Consider the following 18,399-nt stretch of genomic DNA (forward strand, 5'->3'; position numbering starts at 1 on the left):
GATAACTCTAATCGTTTTTCCAGAATCGCCCATTGAAATATCGCAATTTTTAAAAATTTCATTGAGATCGGATAAAATGAATCACTGAAAAGGAGGCAGGGTGGGTGGGCGGGACTAATTTTGTACTTTTGTCAAAGTGCTAAACGTATTTTTTTTTATTGTACTATTTACTGAAAAATTTATATTTCATGCTCCTCACCAGACTCTGGATAATTTACGAAAATAATCGAAAATTTATTGGAAATGTCAAAAGTACCAAAATCTGTATTTTCTTATCAAATACTAGCCCCGCCCTCCCACCCACTACTTTCTTAGAAGATATCTCATTTGCCAAAATCAGTCGTATCTTAGCAAATACTAGCCCCGCCCACCCACCCTCTTCTTGTTCCAACGACAAATTTTATTTGTGTTCAGTTTAAGACCAATGATTTTATTCACATCGGATAAAATCGATCTCTGAAAAGGAGACAGGGTGGGTGGGCGGGGCTAATTATGTTCATGTGCCGAGTGGGAGTGGAAACTAAAAAGACTCTAGGATGTGACAAAAAGTAAAAAAAAAAATTGGTAATGATATATTTTTTTTTATTATACTATTTGCTACAAGATTTATTTTTTATTTCATTCACCTGACCAGACTCTGGATAATTAACGAAAATAATCGAAAAATGATTGAAAATGTCAAAAGTGCCAAAATCTGTCTTATCTTAACAAATACTAGCCCCGCCCTCCCAATCTCTACTTTCTTACAAGACATCTCATTTGCCAAAATCAGTCTCATTTTAGCATATACTAGCCCCGCCCACCCACCCTCTTCTTGTTTTAACGACAAATTTGATTTAATTTCAGTTTAAGACCATTGATTTTATTCACATCGGATAAAATCAATCTCTGAAAAGGAGACAGGGTGGGTGGGCGGGGCTAATTATGTTCTTGTGCCGAGTGGGAGTGGAAACTAATAAGACTATAGGATGTGACAAAAAGTAAAAAAAAAAAATGGTAGTAATATATTTTTTTTTATTATACTATTTGCTACAAAATTTATTTTTTATTTCATTCACCTGACCAGACTCTGGATAATTAAGGAAAATAATCGAAAATTTATTGGAAATGTCAAAACTACCAAAATCTGTATTTTCTTATCAAATACTAGCCCCGCCCTCCCACCCACTACTTTGTTAGAAGATAGCTCATTTGCCAAAATCAGTCGCATCTTAGCAAATACTAGCCCCGCCCACCCACCCTCTTCTTGTTCCAACGACAAATTTTATTTGTGTTCAGTTTAAGACCAATGATTTTATTCACATCGGATAAAATCGATCTCTGAAAAGGAGACAGGGTGGGTGGGCGGGGCTAATTATGTTCATGTGCCGAGTGGGAGTGGAAACTAAAAAGACTCTAGGATGTGACAAAAAGTAAAAAAAAAAAATTGGTAGTGATATATTTTTTTTTTGTTATACTATTTGCTACAAGATTTATTTTTTATTTCATTCACCTGACCAGACTCTGGATAATTAACGAAAATAATCGAAAAATGATTGAAAATGTCAAAAGTGCCAAAATCTGTCTTATCTTAACAAATACTAGCCCCGCCCTCCCACCCTCTACTTTCTTACAAGATATCTCATTTGCCAAAATCAGTCTCATCTTAGCCAATACTAGCCCCGCCCACCCACCCTCTTCTTATTCTAACGACTAATTTTATTTCTGTTCAGTTTAAGACCATTCGTTTTATTCACATCGGATAAAATCAATCTCTGAAAAGGAGGCAGGGTGGGTGGGCGGGGCTAATCATGTTTTTCTGTCGAAAGGTAGTGGAAACTAATAGACTCTTGGATGTGAAAAAAATTAAAAAAAAAGCCAATCATAGTTTTTTTATATTATACTATTTGCTACAAAATTTATTTTTTATTTCTTGCACCTGACTAGACTCTGGATAATTTATGAAAATAATCGAAAAATGATTGAAACTTTCAAAACTGCCAAAACCTGTCTTATCTTATCAAATACTAGCCCCGCCCACCCACCCAGTACTTTCTTACAACAAAACTCATTTGCCAAAATCAGTCTCATCTTAGCAAATACTAGCCCCGCCCACCCACCCTCTTCTTATTCTAACGACTAATTTTATTTCTGTTCAGTTTAAGACCATTCATTTTATTCACATCGGATAAAATCGATCTCTGAAAAGGAGGCAGGGTGGGTGGGCGGGGCTAATCATGTTCTTCTGTCGAGAGGTAGTGGAAACTAATAGACTCTTGGATGTGAAAGAAATTAAAAAAAAAATATCCAATCATAATTTTTTTATATTATACTACATATTTGCGACAAAATTTATTTTTTATTTCATGCACCTGACCAGACTCTGGATAATTTACGAAAATAATCGAAAAATGATTGAAAATGTCAAAAGTGCCAAAATCTGTCTTATCTTATCAAAAACTAGCCCCGCCCTCCCACCCACAACTTTCTTACAAGATATCTCATTTGCCAAAATTAGTCTCATCTTAGAAAATACTAGCCCCGCCCTCCCACCCACTACTTTCTTAGAAGATAACTCATTTGCCAAAATCAGTCTTATCTTAGCAAAAACTAGCCCCGCCCACCCACCCTTTTCTTGTTCTAACGACAAATTTTATTTCTGTTCAGTTTAAGACCATTGATTTTATTCACATTGGATAAAATTAATCTCTGAAAAGGACACAGGGTGGGTGGGTGGGGCTAATTATTTTCTTGTGCCGAATGGGAGTGGAAACTAATAAGACTCTAGGATGTGACAAAAAGGAAAAAAAAAAGGTAGTGATAATGTCTTTTTTTATTATACTATTTGCTACAAAATTTATTTTTTATTTCATTCACCTGACCAGACTCTGGATAATTAACGAAAATAATCGAAAAATGATTGAAAATGTCAAAAGTGCCAAAATCTGTCTTATCTTAACAAATACTAGCCCCGCCCTCCCACCCACTACTTTCTTAGAAGTTATCTCATTTGCCAAAAAGAGTCTCATCTTAGCAAATACTAGCCCCGCCCACCCACCCTCTTCGTATTCTAGTGACTAATTTTATTTCTGTTCAGTTTAAAACCATTCATTTTATTCACATCGGATAAAATCAATCTCTGAATAGGAGGAAGGGTGGGTGGGCGGGGCTAATCATATCTTCTGTCGAGAGGTAGTGGAAACTAATAGACTCTTGGATGTGAAAAAAATAAAGAAAAAATTGTCAATCATAATTTTTTTATATTATAATATTTGCTACAAAATTTATTTTTTATTTCATGCTCCTGACCAGACTCTGGATAATTTACGAAAATAATCGAAAAATGATTGAAAATGGCAAAAGTGCCAAAATCTGTCTTATCGTATCAAATACTAGGCCCGCCCTCCCACCCTCAACGTTTTTAGAGGATCTGTCATCTGCCAAAATCAGTCTTACCTTATCAAGTACTTGCCCCACCCACCCACCCTCTTCTTATTCTAACGACTAATTTTATTTCCGTTCAGTATAAGACCAACCATTTCATTCACATCGGATAAAATCAATCTCTGAAAAGGAGGCAGGGTGGGTGGGCGGGGCTAATTATGTTCATCTGTCGAGTGGGAGTAGAAACTAAAAGACTCTTCAGATGTGGAAAAATAAAAAAAAATAGCTAATCATATTTTTTTTTATTATACTGTTTGCTACAAAATTTATTTTTTTATTTCATTCACCTGACCAGACTCTGGATAATTTACGAAAATATGTAATCGAAAGATGATTGAAAATATCAAAAGTGCCAAAATCTGACTAATCTTATCAAATACTAGCCCCGCCCTCCCACCCTCTATTTTCTTACATGATATCTCACTTGTCAAAATCAGTCTCATCTTAGCAAATACTAGCCCCGCCCACCCACCCTCTTCTTATTCTAGCGACTAATTTTATTTCTGTTCAGTTTAAGACCATTCGTTTTATTCACATCGGACAAAATCAATCTCTGAAAAGGAGGCAGGGTGGGTGGGCGGGGCTAATCACGTTCTTCTGTCGAGAGGTAGTGCAAGCCAATAGACTCTTGGATGTGAAAAAAATAATACATAATAAAAAAGCGCTAAACGTATTTTTTTATTATACTACTTACTATAAAATTTATTTATTATTTTATGCACCTGACCAGACTGGATAATTTTCTAAAATAGTTGAAAAATGTCAAAAGTGCCAAGTTTTTAGAGGATCTGTCATTTGCCAAAATCAGTCTTATCTTATCCAGATGCACGATCAAAATTTCGAAGGATTGATTTTGTTATCTAATCATTTTTAGAAATTTGCTTAGGCAACAACAACAATTTTACATGAAAATTTCACACACTTCCAATGTTGAGCGATTTTTAAGTCAAATTTTTCCAAAATTTCAGTATACCTAAAAATAACGCTCTGACCAGAGTACGTTCATCCGTATCGAAGAAAGTCTCGTGACATTTTCCCGGATTACGGAAAACACCAATAAAAAATAAAGCGAAAGTAAATACTCACACCCGTTCTCTATAGAGCGTCCAAAACAAACATTGATAAAATGTAACTGTGCAATTTGATACAAAATCGCGCGTCCTACACGTTTTTCTTATCGCGCTTCTCTCAACTATCAATATAAACATTCCTCACATATGTTGGAAATAATTAAATGTTTACACACATACACCAAGAAAAAAGCAAATAATTGCGAGATAAACACTCGTTCCAGTGGCGGTCCGCGCCGAATAAAGAAGACCAACATCGGCTATAACCAGTTCGATTCGGTTCGTCCGCCACTGCCCATTTCGAAAACAAAAAACTGGAAACGGCCGGGATTTTGTTTTGATCCTCGTCGTTACGTAAAACATGGTAATCGCGGTAATGTCGCTCCAATAAATAAACGATGACAATGCATCTAAAAAAAGAATAATAAAAATCACAGACGAACATTCTCGTTTTGAAATCCGACAGATAAGCAAGCGCTGATAAGACGGCCGGGAACGCTGTAATCTCGAAATTCCGTTTTTTTTTGGCGAGTTCGGTCGGGTTCTGCGTCCGCATTTTCCACTCGAAAATCCATCAAAGCATATCGATTGACGTCGATACGGCGAGTTTATAATATTTCTGTGCGGAAAATAACAGAAACCATTTCCAGATGATCCTTTTTGTTTTATCAATATTTCGCGCTGTTTTTTGGAAGCCGTCCAAACGTCTTCATCTTGTAGTCGTTAATGACACCGGTTTATGCGTACGGGTAGTAAAAAAAATTGAAGCAATTACAAACAACAGCTCAACCAAAACAGTTTCGTTAATGAGCAGTTTCTGGATTCTTAATTATCTAAACTGAGCGATGCTTTGTGGATCTTCGGGCCAACGGTGGACGGTTTTTGGCAAGGTTCGCGCTCAATTGGTCGAGGCGATGGAGCACGGCTGACCTTACCGAGGATTTTGATTTGCGAACATTACTAGACGGCGTTTGTTTAATATCGTATTATGTAATGGTTTTTCGCGATTCAAATAACCGCCACGATGTGCAGCAGTTAAATTTAAGTGGCAATTTGGAGCGAATTGGAGGACGCGGCGAACGCGGAAATCCCGCTTTTGAGTCGGAGGCAGGGTTAAGAAAATTCTCACGTCGTCGGGTGTCAAAGACAAAAAATTTGTGAGGTTGTTGGTAGTCGGCACAGAATTACCAAAATTTACTAGTTTAGCGGCTTCAGTGAATGAATCCTGTCTAAAATGTCCAAAATAGGATGAGACTATACTTGTGATTTATCATTCCATTCATATTTTTTAGTTTTGCTTATAGGGGGTGTCTCAAAAAAATTAATCACTGAGTCAGTTTATTTTATTGATTGAATCAAGAATTGCAAAACTGAATTTTGAAATATTGCAGACGTTTTGAAGTTACTGTTTGACATGGTACGTTTTTAATCAAAATATATCTGTTTATCAAGCCCAAAAACTTGATGACGTCATCTCAAGATTTTGCCGAATAAATCCTATCTAAAATAATAATTTTTTACTTGATGAAGGCATGTTTAGCAATTGGGCAGTATATATAATAAATAAGATGGGTCCTAAGATCGATCCCTGAGGGATAATAAATTTAGATTTTTCACTTTTTCGATTGATCGACTTTTTGATTTTTTGAATTTTCCACATTTTAATTTTTCGATTTCCCCATTTTTCAATTTTTTTATTTTTTCTATGAAACAATTTTCCGATTCTTCAATTTCAGATTTTTTGGTTTCATTAATTTTCAATTTCATTTTTCCAATTTTTTAACTTTCCGACAAATTAAATTTTAAAAGTTTGCAAAATTTCGAAGTATTTCGAAAACCTGATCTTTCGATTAGCCCATTTTTCTTAATTTAGATATTTCTTTTTTTTTAGTTTTCCGTATTTCGTTTTTTTTTAATTTTTATAATTTTCTATTTCTCAATTTTTTATTTTCGAAAACCGTTTAATTTCTGATTTTTCAGTTTTTTGATTCTTCGCTTTTTAATTCTTAGAATTTTTCCAATTTCAGTTTTTGCATTTTTTTATTTTAATTTTTCCGATTTTTTGGTTTCCCAGCTCTCGATTTCAGTTTCTAAATGTCTAAAAGCTTCAATCGAAATTTTCGACATTTCGAAAAAGAAGCAAATTCTTATTTTTCTGTGTTTCCACAAGTCGATTTTCGTATTTCTCAATTTTTGATTTTTATAATTTTCGATTTCTTTTTTCCAATTTCGCAGTTTCTTAATGTCTCAATGTTTCGATCGAAATTTTAAATATTTCGAAACACATTCAATTTCTGATTTTTCGATTTTTTATTTTTTCCGTGAGTCAGTTTTTTGATTTCTTGTTTTTTATAATTGTCGATTTCATTTTTCCAATTTTTCGATTTCTCGATTTTCTAGTTTTACAATTATTAATCCTTCAATTTTACAGTTGTACAAAATTTTCTTAATTGAGATTTTTCACTTTTCCGGTTGTTCAACTTTTTGATTTTTGATTTTTTTAATTTTCTGTATTTCAATTTTTCGATTTATCAATTTTTCGATTTTTATTTTTTTTTTTGGAAACAATTTTCGGATTCTTCAATTTCTGCTTTTTTGATTTTATTAATTTTTGATTTCATTTTTCTAATTTTTTAATTTTCCTACAAATTGAATTTCACAATTTTGCAAATGTCCAAGTATTTCAAACCTGATCTTTCGATTAGCCAAATTTTTTCGATTTTTTTTTGTTTTTTCGTATTTCGATTATTTTAATTTTTATAACTTCCGGATTTCCCAATTTTTCATTTTCGAACTATTCGAGTTTCAACTTTCCAATTTTACAAAATTTCGGAAATTTCGAAAACCGTTCAATTTCTAATTTTTCGATTAATTCATTTTTCAATGTTCAATTTTTCGATTGTTCGATTTTTAATTGCTAGAATTTTCCCAATTTCTTTATCTCTTAAAATTTTAAACATTTCCAAGAAACAAATTCTGATTATCCAATTTTTGTTTTCTTGTTTTTTATAATTTTCGATTTGATTTTTTCAATTTTACAATTTTGCAATTTTTCGATTTCTCGAATTTTCAGTTTTACAATTATACAATTGTGCAAAATTTTGAGACATTTCGAAAACCGTTCCATTTCTGATTGTTCGATTAGTCCAATTCTCAATTTAGATTTTTCACTTTTTCAATTGTTCAACTTTTTGATTTTTGTTTTTTTTCCGTTTTTCAATTTTTCGATTTCCTAATTTTTTGATTCTATTAAATTTCGATCTCATTTTTCCAATATTTTAATTTTCCGGCTAATTAAATTGTACAATTGTGCAAAATTTCGAAATATGTACATATTTCGAAAACCCCATCTTTCAATTTAGATTTTTCAGTTTTTCGGTTATTCAATTTTTAAAATTTTCACAGTTTCTTAATCTCTCAATTTTTCTTTAATTTTTTCGGTTTTTCAATTTTTTAATTTATCAATTTTTCAGTTTTGCAATTTCTTGATGTCAAAATTTTCTCATCGAAATTGCGAATGTTTCTGAAACCATTCAGTTTCTGATTTTTCGGTTTTTCGAATTTTCAATTTTAAATTTTTTTAGTTTTCCGGTTATTCAATTTTTAGAATTTTCGTTTATCTATTTTTCATTTTTCTAATTTTTCGATTTTTCAATTTTCCCATCAAAATTTCAAATATTTCGAAAACCATTCAATTTCTCATTTTAGGGATTTTCCAGTTTTCTATTTCTTCTTATTTTTCAGTTCGTCGACATCTCTATTTTTAAGGTTTTGTCATTTCCGTGTTTCAATTTGTCAATTTTTTATATTTTTTTATTTTAATAATTTTCGTTTTCGATTTCATTAACTTGAATTTGTGGATTTTTCATTTTTCCAAGTTTTCTGATTTTTCAGTTTGTAGATTTTTCAATTTAGATTTCTCTATTATTCAATTTTTATTATTTTTTTTTTAGTTTTTTCGATTTTTCAATTTTTAATTTCTCAACTCCTCAATTTTTGAGTTTTGCAATTTCTTAATGTCACAGTTTTTCCATCAAAAATTCGGATATTTCGAAAAACATTCAATTTCTGATTTTTCGGTTTTTCCAATTTTCTATTCTTTCTTTTTTCGGTTCTTCAACATCTCTAGTTTTATTTTTTTTGTTATTTGCGTGTTTCAATTTTTAGATTTATTTTTTTTATTTTTATAATTTTCGTTTTGTTGATTTTTCATTTTTCTCATTCTTCGATTTTTCAATTTTCTGATTTTTCCATTAATCAATTTTTATTTTCCCAAAAATATTTCCAAAACGATCAATTTTTGATTTTTCGGTTTTTACAGTTTTCTATTCTTTCTTTTTTCGATTCTTCAACATCTCTAGTTTTAAATTTTTTACTTTCTGGGTTTCAGTTTTTCATGATTTTGTTTTATTTTTCGAAGTCTTCTGATTTTTCAATTTCACAGTTTTGCTTAATTTCGAATACACATTTCTAAAACAGTTCAGTTTCCGATTTTTCAATTTAGATTTTTAGTTTTTCGGTTATTCAGTTTTAGAATTTTCGCTTTTTCAATTTTTATTTTTACTATTTTTCAATTTTGCAGTTTCTTAATGTCAAAATTTTCCCATCAAAATTTTAACTATTTTAAAAAACATTAAATTTCTGATTTTTCGATTGTACAACTTTTCTATTGACCTATTTTCCGATGTTTAATTTTTTCCATGAGTCAGTTTTCCTATTTCTCAATTTTTGATTTCATTTTTCCAATTTTTCGATTTATCAATTTTACAATTGTACTAAATTGAAGTATTTCGAAAACCGCTCGATTTTTTATTGTTCGATTAGTTCATTTTTCAATTTTGATTTTTCACTTTTCCGATTGTTCAACTTTTTGATTTCTGATTTGAATTTTCCGTATTTCGGTTTTTCGATTTATGAATTTCTCGATTTTTTATTTTTTCCATGAAACCATTTTCCGATTCTTCAGTTTCTGAAATTTTGATTTTACTAATTTTCGATTTCATTTTTCCAATTTTTTAATTTTCCGACAAATTAAATTTCACACTTTTGCAAAATTTCGAAGTATTTCGAAAACCTGATCTTTCGATTAGCCCAATTTTTCTGGAAGTAAATTTTTGATTTTTTTTATTTTTCCGTATTTCGATTATTTTACTCCTAATTTTTATAATTTCCTATTTCCCAATTTTACAAAATTTCGAGAATTTCGAAAACCGTTCAATTTTTGATTTTTTGATTAATTGGTTTTTCAATTTAGACTTCTCAGTTTTTCGATTCTTCGGATTTTTAATTCTTAGAATTTTCCCAACTTCAGTTTTTGATTTTTTTATTTTGATTTTTTCGATTTCCAAGTTCTCAATTTCGCAGTTTCTTCATCTCTCAAAGTTTTGATCAAAATTTTAAACATTTCGAAGACGAAACAAATTCTGATTTTTAGATTTTTCAATTTTTCGATTATTCGAATTTCAATTTGTCTATGAATTAGTTTTCCGATTTTTCGATTTTTGATTTTTGATTTCGTTTTTTCAATTTTACAATTGTACAATTGTAGAAAATTTTGAAATATTTCGAAAACCGTTTAATTTCTGATTCTTGGGATTATTTATTTATTTTTTGCATTTTTTTCTTTTCTTAATATCCATTGTCTTTCTTTCACACCAAACAAAAAACCACTTCTCTTTTGCTTTTTTCTGAATATACCTAGTCTTCTTTTCACAATGAAATATTTCAAACATATTTAAAATGAATTCTGAGGGATAGTTAAGACTGTTACGGGGACGTACAGTGCTTAGACTTAGAATTTTTTTTTTCCTAGTTACCAAAATCCGGAGGTACCAGCAGAAACTATTTGGTTGTTTGGCCAAGAAAATTATGAAAAAAATATATTAAAAAGTAAAAAAAGTCGTAACAAAACAACGGCAGTTAACAAAAAACAGCCAAAAAAGAGGGAGTGGAAAAAAAGAATAAAGAAAGACGACAAAAGGACAAAAGCCTAACTAAATAAAGGTGACGAAGAAGGCGTCAAAAAACGACGAAAAAGGGAATAAAAAATGAGAACAAAAAGGGTCTAAAAAGCAAAAATGCGTAAAAAAGGCGACCAAAAAATGGGATTAAAAAGTCACAAGGAAAATTCAGCAAATTACGGCAACAAAATTACGACAAGGAAAACTATAATCACTAAAAAAAGGAAAATAAAGAAAGACGACAAAAGAAGCAATAGAAAAACGACAAGAAGGAGAACAATGAAAGAAAAGAATCCAAAAAAAAAACGAGAAGAAAGCAATAGAGAAAGGTGGGGAAAACGATTAAAAACTACAAAAAAGGCAAATAAAGTATCGGTATAAAGTCCATTAAAAACAAGAAAAGAACAAAATATCCAACAAACCAAAGGCGACAAAGAAGGCTCAAAAATAAAAAAAAGCGATAAAAAAGGGAACACAAAACGAGTTTAAAGGCGCGTAAAATAGGCAGTCAAAACAGGCACAAAAATAAGGCACCAAGAAATATGACGAAATATCTATTAAAAAAACCAAGGAAAAGGTCGCAATAAAATGGTCACTAACCAAAACGCCCAAAAAAAGAGGAGAGCGTAAAATAAATAAAGAAAAATTTTTGACATTTTCGACCAATTTTCGAAATAATTGAAAACATTTTCTTGTGGATTTCGACATCCAGAAATCATTTTCGGCTTCATTTCTTCGGAAATTCCTACCGTTCTTCCAAAATCACCAACTGAAATATAGCAATGTTTACAGTTCCGTCAAAACAGCTCGGTATAAAAATTTTGCAGATAAAAGAAGAAATAATTATTATAATTTTGGTTTCATAATATACAATTATTTTAAGAATGTTTAAAATTTATTTATTTGAGACAATAGAAAAGTCAGAACAGGACAGATCACGTTGGGTCAACTCAACAGAAGAACATAATTAGCCCCGCCCACCCACCCTGTCTCTGTTTTAGTGACTGATTTTATCCGGTCTGAATGAAATGAATGATCTTATAATAATACTGAACAGAAATAAAATTACTCGTTAGAATAAGAAGAGGGTGGGGGCTAGTATTTGCTAAGATAAGACTAATTTTGGCAAATCAAATACCTTCCAAGAAACTAGAGGGTGGGTGGGCGGGGCTAGTATTTGATAAGATGACACTAATTTTGGCAGTTTTAACATTTTTGGACCGTTTTTCATCCATTTTCGAAATAGTTGTACTCATTTTCTTGAAGATTTCGATATCCAGTTTTTGGGTTGATTTTGGGACCCCGTTTTTTTCTTGAAGGATAAGTCATTTGCCAAAATCACTCTTATTTTAGCAGGTGCTAAGCCCGCCCGCCCTCTCTTTTTTTAGAGCGCATGTCGTTTGCCAAAATCAAAACCTAAAGACTTTTAGAATTTTTTGAAATGTTTGAACCTTTTAAATATTTCAAATATTTAGAAACTTTGTAATTTTTAGAATATCTACAATCTTAAAATTGTGTAAACTTTTGAAATTTTGAGATTAAATATTTTTTTATTTTCTTTTAAATTTTGAGAATTTTCGTAATTTGCAAAATTTTCGAAATTTCCAGAATGTTCAGATTTTCCAAATTAGCCCAGTTTTTCAGTACACAAAATGACCAGAATTTCCACATTTTCCAAAATTTCTAAAATTATCAGGTTGCAGTTATACCAGAATTTTGAAATTCAAGCTTTACCAATATTTTCCAGATTTCTAGATCTACCACATTCTCCCCACACTTTCTAAATTTGTTCAAATTTTCTAAAATTTATAGATCTCAAGAGTCTTAATCTTTGGAATTTTTGGAATTTCTGAAATCTTTACGGTCTCCAAGATTTATAAAATAATAATTAGGGTGTTCAAAAAAAGCAATTGAGGAAGGAAAAAGCGGCCAAACCGGTCCAAAAAAAAGGACAAAAGAACCAAACCAAGTAAAGGAGAAAAAAAAGGTGACGAAAAAGACAAAACCCAGCACAGTAAAGGTGACCAAGAAGGTGACAAAAAACGCCAAAAGCAATAAAAACAACCACAGGGAAGACCACGAAAGTGCAACAAAATGAGGCAACGAAAAATGGGACAAAAAAAAACTATTAAAAGGGGGAGAAAAAGAAAGGACGAAGGACACCAAAAAGACGACAAAGAATGTAAGCAAAAGGCGACAAAAATTAAAAAAAAAAGGAAGACAATAACTCAACAAAGAAAAGATGATAAAAAAATTGGTCTGGATTCATACAGACAGGCAGACCGACAGACAGACGGAAACTGGAGACTACTTTTGTCGTACTGTAGGGATCATAAAACGTCGAGAAAATATAAAAGTGGCTAATCGTCCAATGGACACGTTTACTATACTTCCTTAGCTTATGCTCGGGAAGTAAAATTTCAGTCATTGCTTTAAATTTTCCAAGTTTCTTTTTTATGTCGATGATTTGAAAATGTTTAAAACAATTACGTCTGTAAAAGATTGCCAAGAACTGCAAGCAGATTTAAATGTTTTTCATTGGTGTGAATCAAATTTTTTATGTCTAAATTTAGAAAAGTGTTGTCACATGACTTTTTGTAAAAAAAATTGTTCTATCAAATTTGAACTTTCATTTAAGAATCATCAGTACATACCCAATAAATCTATACAAATGTGGGGATTTATTCGGCGCCACTGTAAAGATATGTGAAAGAGTGCCGCGTCAACCTGTTGCATCTGTCGTGCTCCCGGGGCCACGGAAGCTCCGTCCAGCCAACTCCGACCAATCTCTCTTTTTCCGCTCATGTCGGCGTCGGCTTGTTGTTATTAATGGAGATTTATTCGTGTATCGCCTTTTCCACTGTTTTAATCCGATTAATTTACGGCGTAATTGTCGTAGGAAGAGTCACACTTCCTCCCACGCGCCCCCAGGACGCCCCTTCGAGGAAATCGCTCTTTAGCGACGCCGCGATTTGAATATCTCTAGGCGTTTGATCGAGAAACGGTGTCGCCGTCCGTCGACTCTTTTCTGATCCGCGATCTTGAGAGAAGTTTATAAATGACGAGGCGCAAGAATTAGTGTTAATGGGCCGGGATTAAAAGGATGTTGTAGGAGAGACGAGGGAATTTGCCAGATTATCATCACGTGGCATTAAATAAAATTGAATTATGCGGTTGCGGTTTGGATGTGTATGCAATGCGAGATGTCGACATTTCGAAATGGCAACGACAAAAAGCGGGTGTTTGTTTTTAAAAGGCGGCGTCGACAAGAACACAAACGTGAACGTAATTTTATGAGGATTATACATACACAACACCTTCGAAATTGCAAGAAAACCTCGTTAGATATTCCGTCAAAATGACCCCATTACAGTTTGTCGCGTAAGGACGTCGCAAAAAGCCGCGGGGGTGGGTTAAGTGACACCCCTGCGATGACATAAGTGAGTTACTGGACGAGATAGATTGCCGGGGGGAAATGAGGTCAGGAAAAATGGACATTTTCTACGATGATGAAAAAGTGGGAAAGTAAAGAGCTTTTCAGTGTAGGAGATAATTCGCTCGTCGGGCGGTTTTCAGGAAAGGTTCGGGTTTAAAAGTGTGACGGTCGGGGAGCTTAATGTGATTGTAAATGGAAATGTGTGCGTTGGGTTATTTTTTTAAATAATGATCGTCGTTCGGGAAAGCTGTGGCATGAATTGTCGCTTTTTAGTATTGTTGGTGGCTATAACAGAATAAAAACAATCCAAAGTTGATTTTTGTAGCTGCGAAAGTCTAGAGCTAGCAATTTTGTTATAATGAATTTTATGTGTCAAGGCTCCGCAATAAGTCCGCGTCCATTTAGCGCATTTGTCAATGATATTTTTACATTATTTTAAAAAACATAATTAATAAGTCAAGGAAATTTTGAATATTTTTACTAGAACACACTCTAATTTGAATTTGGACAGAAATAACGTAAGTAGTTTTAATTTTACTAGTAAATTTATCATCAAAAAATGGTAAAGACTGCATATTTAGGAGAATTCTAGAAAGATCTCGAATTTCGGGGAAAATTTAGAAAGTTTTGAAATGCCGAAGAGAACATTATCAGGAATATTACATTTATTTTTAACTGCAATACTGTTAACCGATATTTCAAAAAAGTTCTAGAAATCTATTGCGAACACAGACATTGAAAATATTCTAGAATATTCTTCCATTGGCTCTATTCGTGGTGAACTTAAATTCTATAGTGTATAGCAGGTCGATCTTGTAAAAGTTCGCCAAGTCACTAGAACATACGATATTCCGAAGGTGATATCCTAGAAGAATTTTTTTGAAAACGAACAGAAATAGACTCAAGTTCCTAACAGCTCCCATCAAATAGAAAATTACTCTGTGACGTTTCAACAGACAACTGGTAAAGACGGAATTTTTCGGACAATTCTAGAATACTTAAAAAATCCCTTCAAGGAAAACCCAATTGAAAACAGAATAAGCCAAAAAGGTCTAGAATTCCATGTAGGAATTTTTGTCGGAGAGAGAAGAATCAAAACATTTTTAAAATGTTGAAAGAATATTACCAAGAACATTATATCTGTTCATATAATTAATATTCTACAATATTCTCGTCCGAGAACTGATTCTGCTGAACGTAAATTCTATAGTGCACAAGTCGAACTTCTAAAATTCGACAAGTTCCTAGAACATTCATAACCTGAAGGTGATATTCTAGAAGAATTTTTTATTATCAGGAAATGGTAAATATGGAATTTTTTGGAGAATTCTAGTATATTTGAAAAAACAAATCGATAATCAAGAAAAATCCAACTGAACATAGAATAAGCTGTAAAGGCCTGGAATTCCGAGTAGGAATTTTTGTCGGAAAAAGAAATGAGAAATTTTTAAAATGTTGAAAGAACATTATATTTATTCGTATAACATTCTGGAATATTCTACTCCAGGGACTGTTCCTGCTAAATTTAAATTCTACATATAGTGAACAACAGGTCGACTTTCTAATTTCTTAGAACATTCGATAACCTGAAGGATATCTTAGAAGAATTTAGAAACAGGTTGACTCTAGGTTCTACAAGGTACAAATAAAGAAAACATTACTATGTGAAATTTCAACAGTCTACAAGTAGATCCATTATCAGGAAATGGTGAAGACAAAATTTTTCGAACAATTCTAGAATATTTGAAATAACCAATCGATATTCAAGAAAAATCCAGTTGAAAACAGAATAAGCCACAAAGCTCTAGAATTCCTGGTGGGTATTTTTCCCGGAAAGAAAATGAATATAATGAAGAATTAAGAAATTTTTAAAATGTTGTAAAAATATTACCAGGAACATTATATTCATGTAATTTTCTGAAATAGGTCGAATTTTTAAAAGTTCAATAAGTTCCTAGAACATTCGATAACTTGAAGGTGACATCTTAGAAGAATTTAGAAACAGGTTGACTCTGGGTTTTACAACGTTCGAACAAACCAAACATTACTATATAAAATTTCAACAGTGTACAAGTAGATCCACTAACAGCAAATGGTAAAGACGAAATTTTTCAGATAATCTAGAATATTTCAAAAAAAATCGATCTTCAAGAAAAATCCAGTTGAAAACAGAATAAGCTAAAAAGGTCTAGAATCCCTAGTGGAAATTTTTGTCGGAAAGAGAAATTATTTCATGAAGAATTGAGAAACTTTTGAAATGTTCAAAGAACATTACCAAGAACATTATATTTTTTCGTACAATATTCACCAATATTTTTATACTAACACTGTTCCTGCTGGACTTAAATTCTAAAGAAGAATCGAGAAATATGTAAAATGTTGAAAGAACATTACCAAGAACATTAAATTTATTCATATAAAATTCTCGAATATTTTTCCACTGGTAGTGTTCCTCCTGTTAAATTCTAACGTGGATTTGAGAAATTTTTAAAATGTTGACAGAACATTACCAAGCACATTATATTCAAGAAATGGTAAAGACGGACATTTTTCGGATAATTCTACAATATTTGAAAAAAAAATCGCTATTCAAGAAAAGTAAGTTGAAAATAGAATAAGCTAAAAAGATCTAGAATTCCTAGTGGGAATTTTTGTTGGAAAGAGAATTTATTTAATGAAGAATTGAGAAATTTTTCAAATGTTGAAAGAACATTACCAAGAACATTATATTTATTCATATAAAATTCTCGATTATCCTTCTAATGGTACTGTTCCTACCGAACTTAAATTCTAACGAAGAAGTGAGAAATTTTTAAAAGGTTGAAAGAACATTACCAAGAACATTATATTTATTCATATAAAATTCTCGATTATCCTTCTAATGGTACTGTTCCTACCGAACTTAAATTCTAACGAAGAAGTGAGAAATTTTTAAAAGGTTGAAAGAACATTAGCAAGAACATAATATTATAATATTCACGAATATTCTTCTACTGACACTGTTTCTGCTGGACTTTGATTCTTACGAAGAATCGAGAAATATGTAAAATGTTGAAAGAACATTACCAAGAACATTATATTTATTCATATAAAATTCTCGAATATGTTTCCATTGGTAGTGTTCCTCCTGTTAAATTCTAACGAGGAATTGAGACATTTTTAAAATGTTGACAGAACATTACCAAGAACATTATATTTATTCATATAATATTCACGAATATTTATTCTACTGACACTGTTCCTCCTGTTAAATTCTAACGAAGAATAGAGAAATTTTTAAAACGTAGACAGAACATTACCAAAAAACATATTCAGGAGATAGTAAAGACGGACATTTTTCGGACAATTCTAGAATATTTGAGAAAACCAATCGATATTCTAAAAAAATCCAGTTGAAAATAGAATAAGCTAGAAAGGTCTAGAATCCCTAGTGGAAATTTTTGTCGGAAAAAGAATTCATTTGATGAAGAAAGTTTTGAAATGTTCGAAGAGGTTGATTTTCTAAAAGTTCGATAAATTCCTAGACCTTTAGACAACCTGAAGGTGACTACCTAGAAGAATTTAGAATCAGGTTGACTCAGCATTCTAAAAGCTTATAATAACGAAAAAATTAATATGTGAAATTCCTACAGTGTGCAAGTAAATTACCGAAATCAAAAAATCGAAAAATTAAACAACCGGAAAATCTAAAATTAAAAGCATGACTAATTTAAAATATCGAAAAATTGAGACATCCAGATAAGAACAAAAAATTGAAAAACCGATCTAAATCGCGAAATTCAAAAGATGAATAATCAAAAAAAATCGAAAAATTGTAAAATTGAAGAACTGAACATTCAAAAAATCAAAAAACTGCCAAATCTAAAATTTGAAATATTGACAATTCCGAAAATTGGAACATCGAAAAATTGAGAAATCGAAAAACTGAAAAATCAGGAAAAAAATCGATTAATCAAGGAATAAAAATTTGAAGTGGATACATTGAAAAACCCGAAAAATGCAAAAATCGAAAATCCAAAATAAAAAAAAAATTGATAATCTAAAAAAAAAGAGAAATTGAAAAATTCCAAAACTGAAATCACGAAAAATTGGAAAATAGAAAAGTTGAAACATTGAAACTGAGAAATCGAGAAATTCAAAAATTGATATACCGAGAAATCAAAACCTCAAAAGATAGAGAAATTGAAACTCGAAAAGTCAAAAAATTGAGAAACTGAAAAAACTACCGAAATTAAAAAATCGAAAAACTGAACAATTAAAAAAATCGAAACATTGAAATCTCGATGAACCGAGAAATCGAAAAATTCTAAAATCGAAAAACTGAAAAATCAAGAAATTTAAAAATTCGAGAAGTTTGAAAACCTGAAAAATCGAATAATTAAAAAATTGAAAAATTCAAAATTTAAATATCGCAAAATTGAAAAATCGAATAGTCGAAAAACCGGGAAATTGTAATCGAAACATCAAAACATCGAGAAATTAAAAAGTCGAAAAATCAAAAACCTGAAAA

The 18,399-nt window shown here is 31.5% G+C and overlaps 1 protein-coding gene across 4 annotated transcripts in view; it reads right to left on the reverse strand.

Annotated features, from left to right (window-relative positions):
- The window catches only part of LOC135131038 (GTPase-activating protein skywalker), a 187,212-nt gene that overhangs the window by 60,784 nt on the left and 108,029 nt on the right, over positions 1–18,399 (reverse strand). The gene's annotated exons all lie outside the window — the stretch shown is intronic.

This window comes from Zophobas morio, unplaced genomic scaffold (genome assembly GCF_036711695.1).
Source record: "Zophobas morio isolate AGI-343-1 ecotype UQ-CSIRO unplaced genomic scaffold, CSIRO_AGI_Zmor_V1 ptg000018l, whole genome shotgun sequence".
NCBI classification, from domain to species: Eukaryota; Metazoa; Arthropoda; class Insecta; order Coleoptera; family Tenebrionidae; genus Zophobas; species Zophobas morio.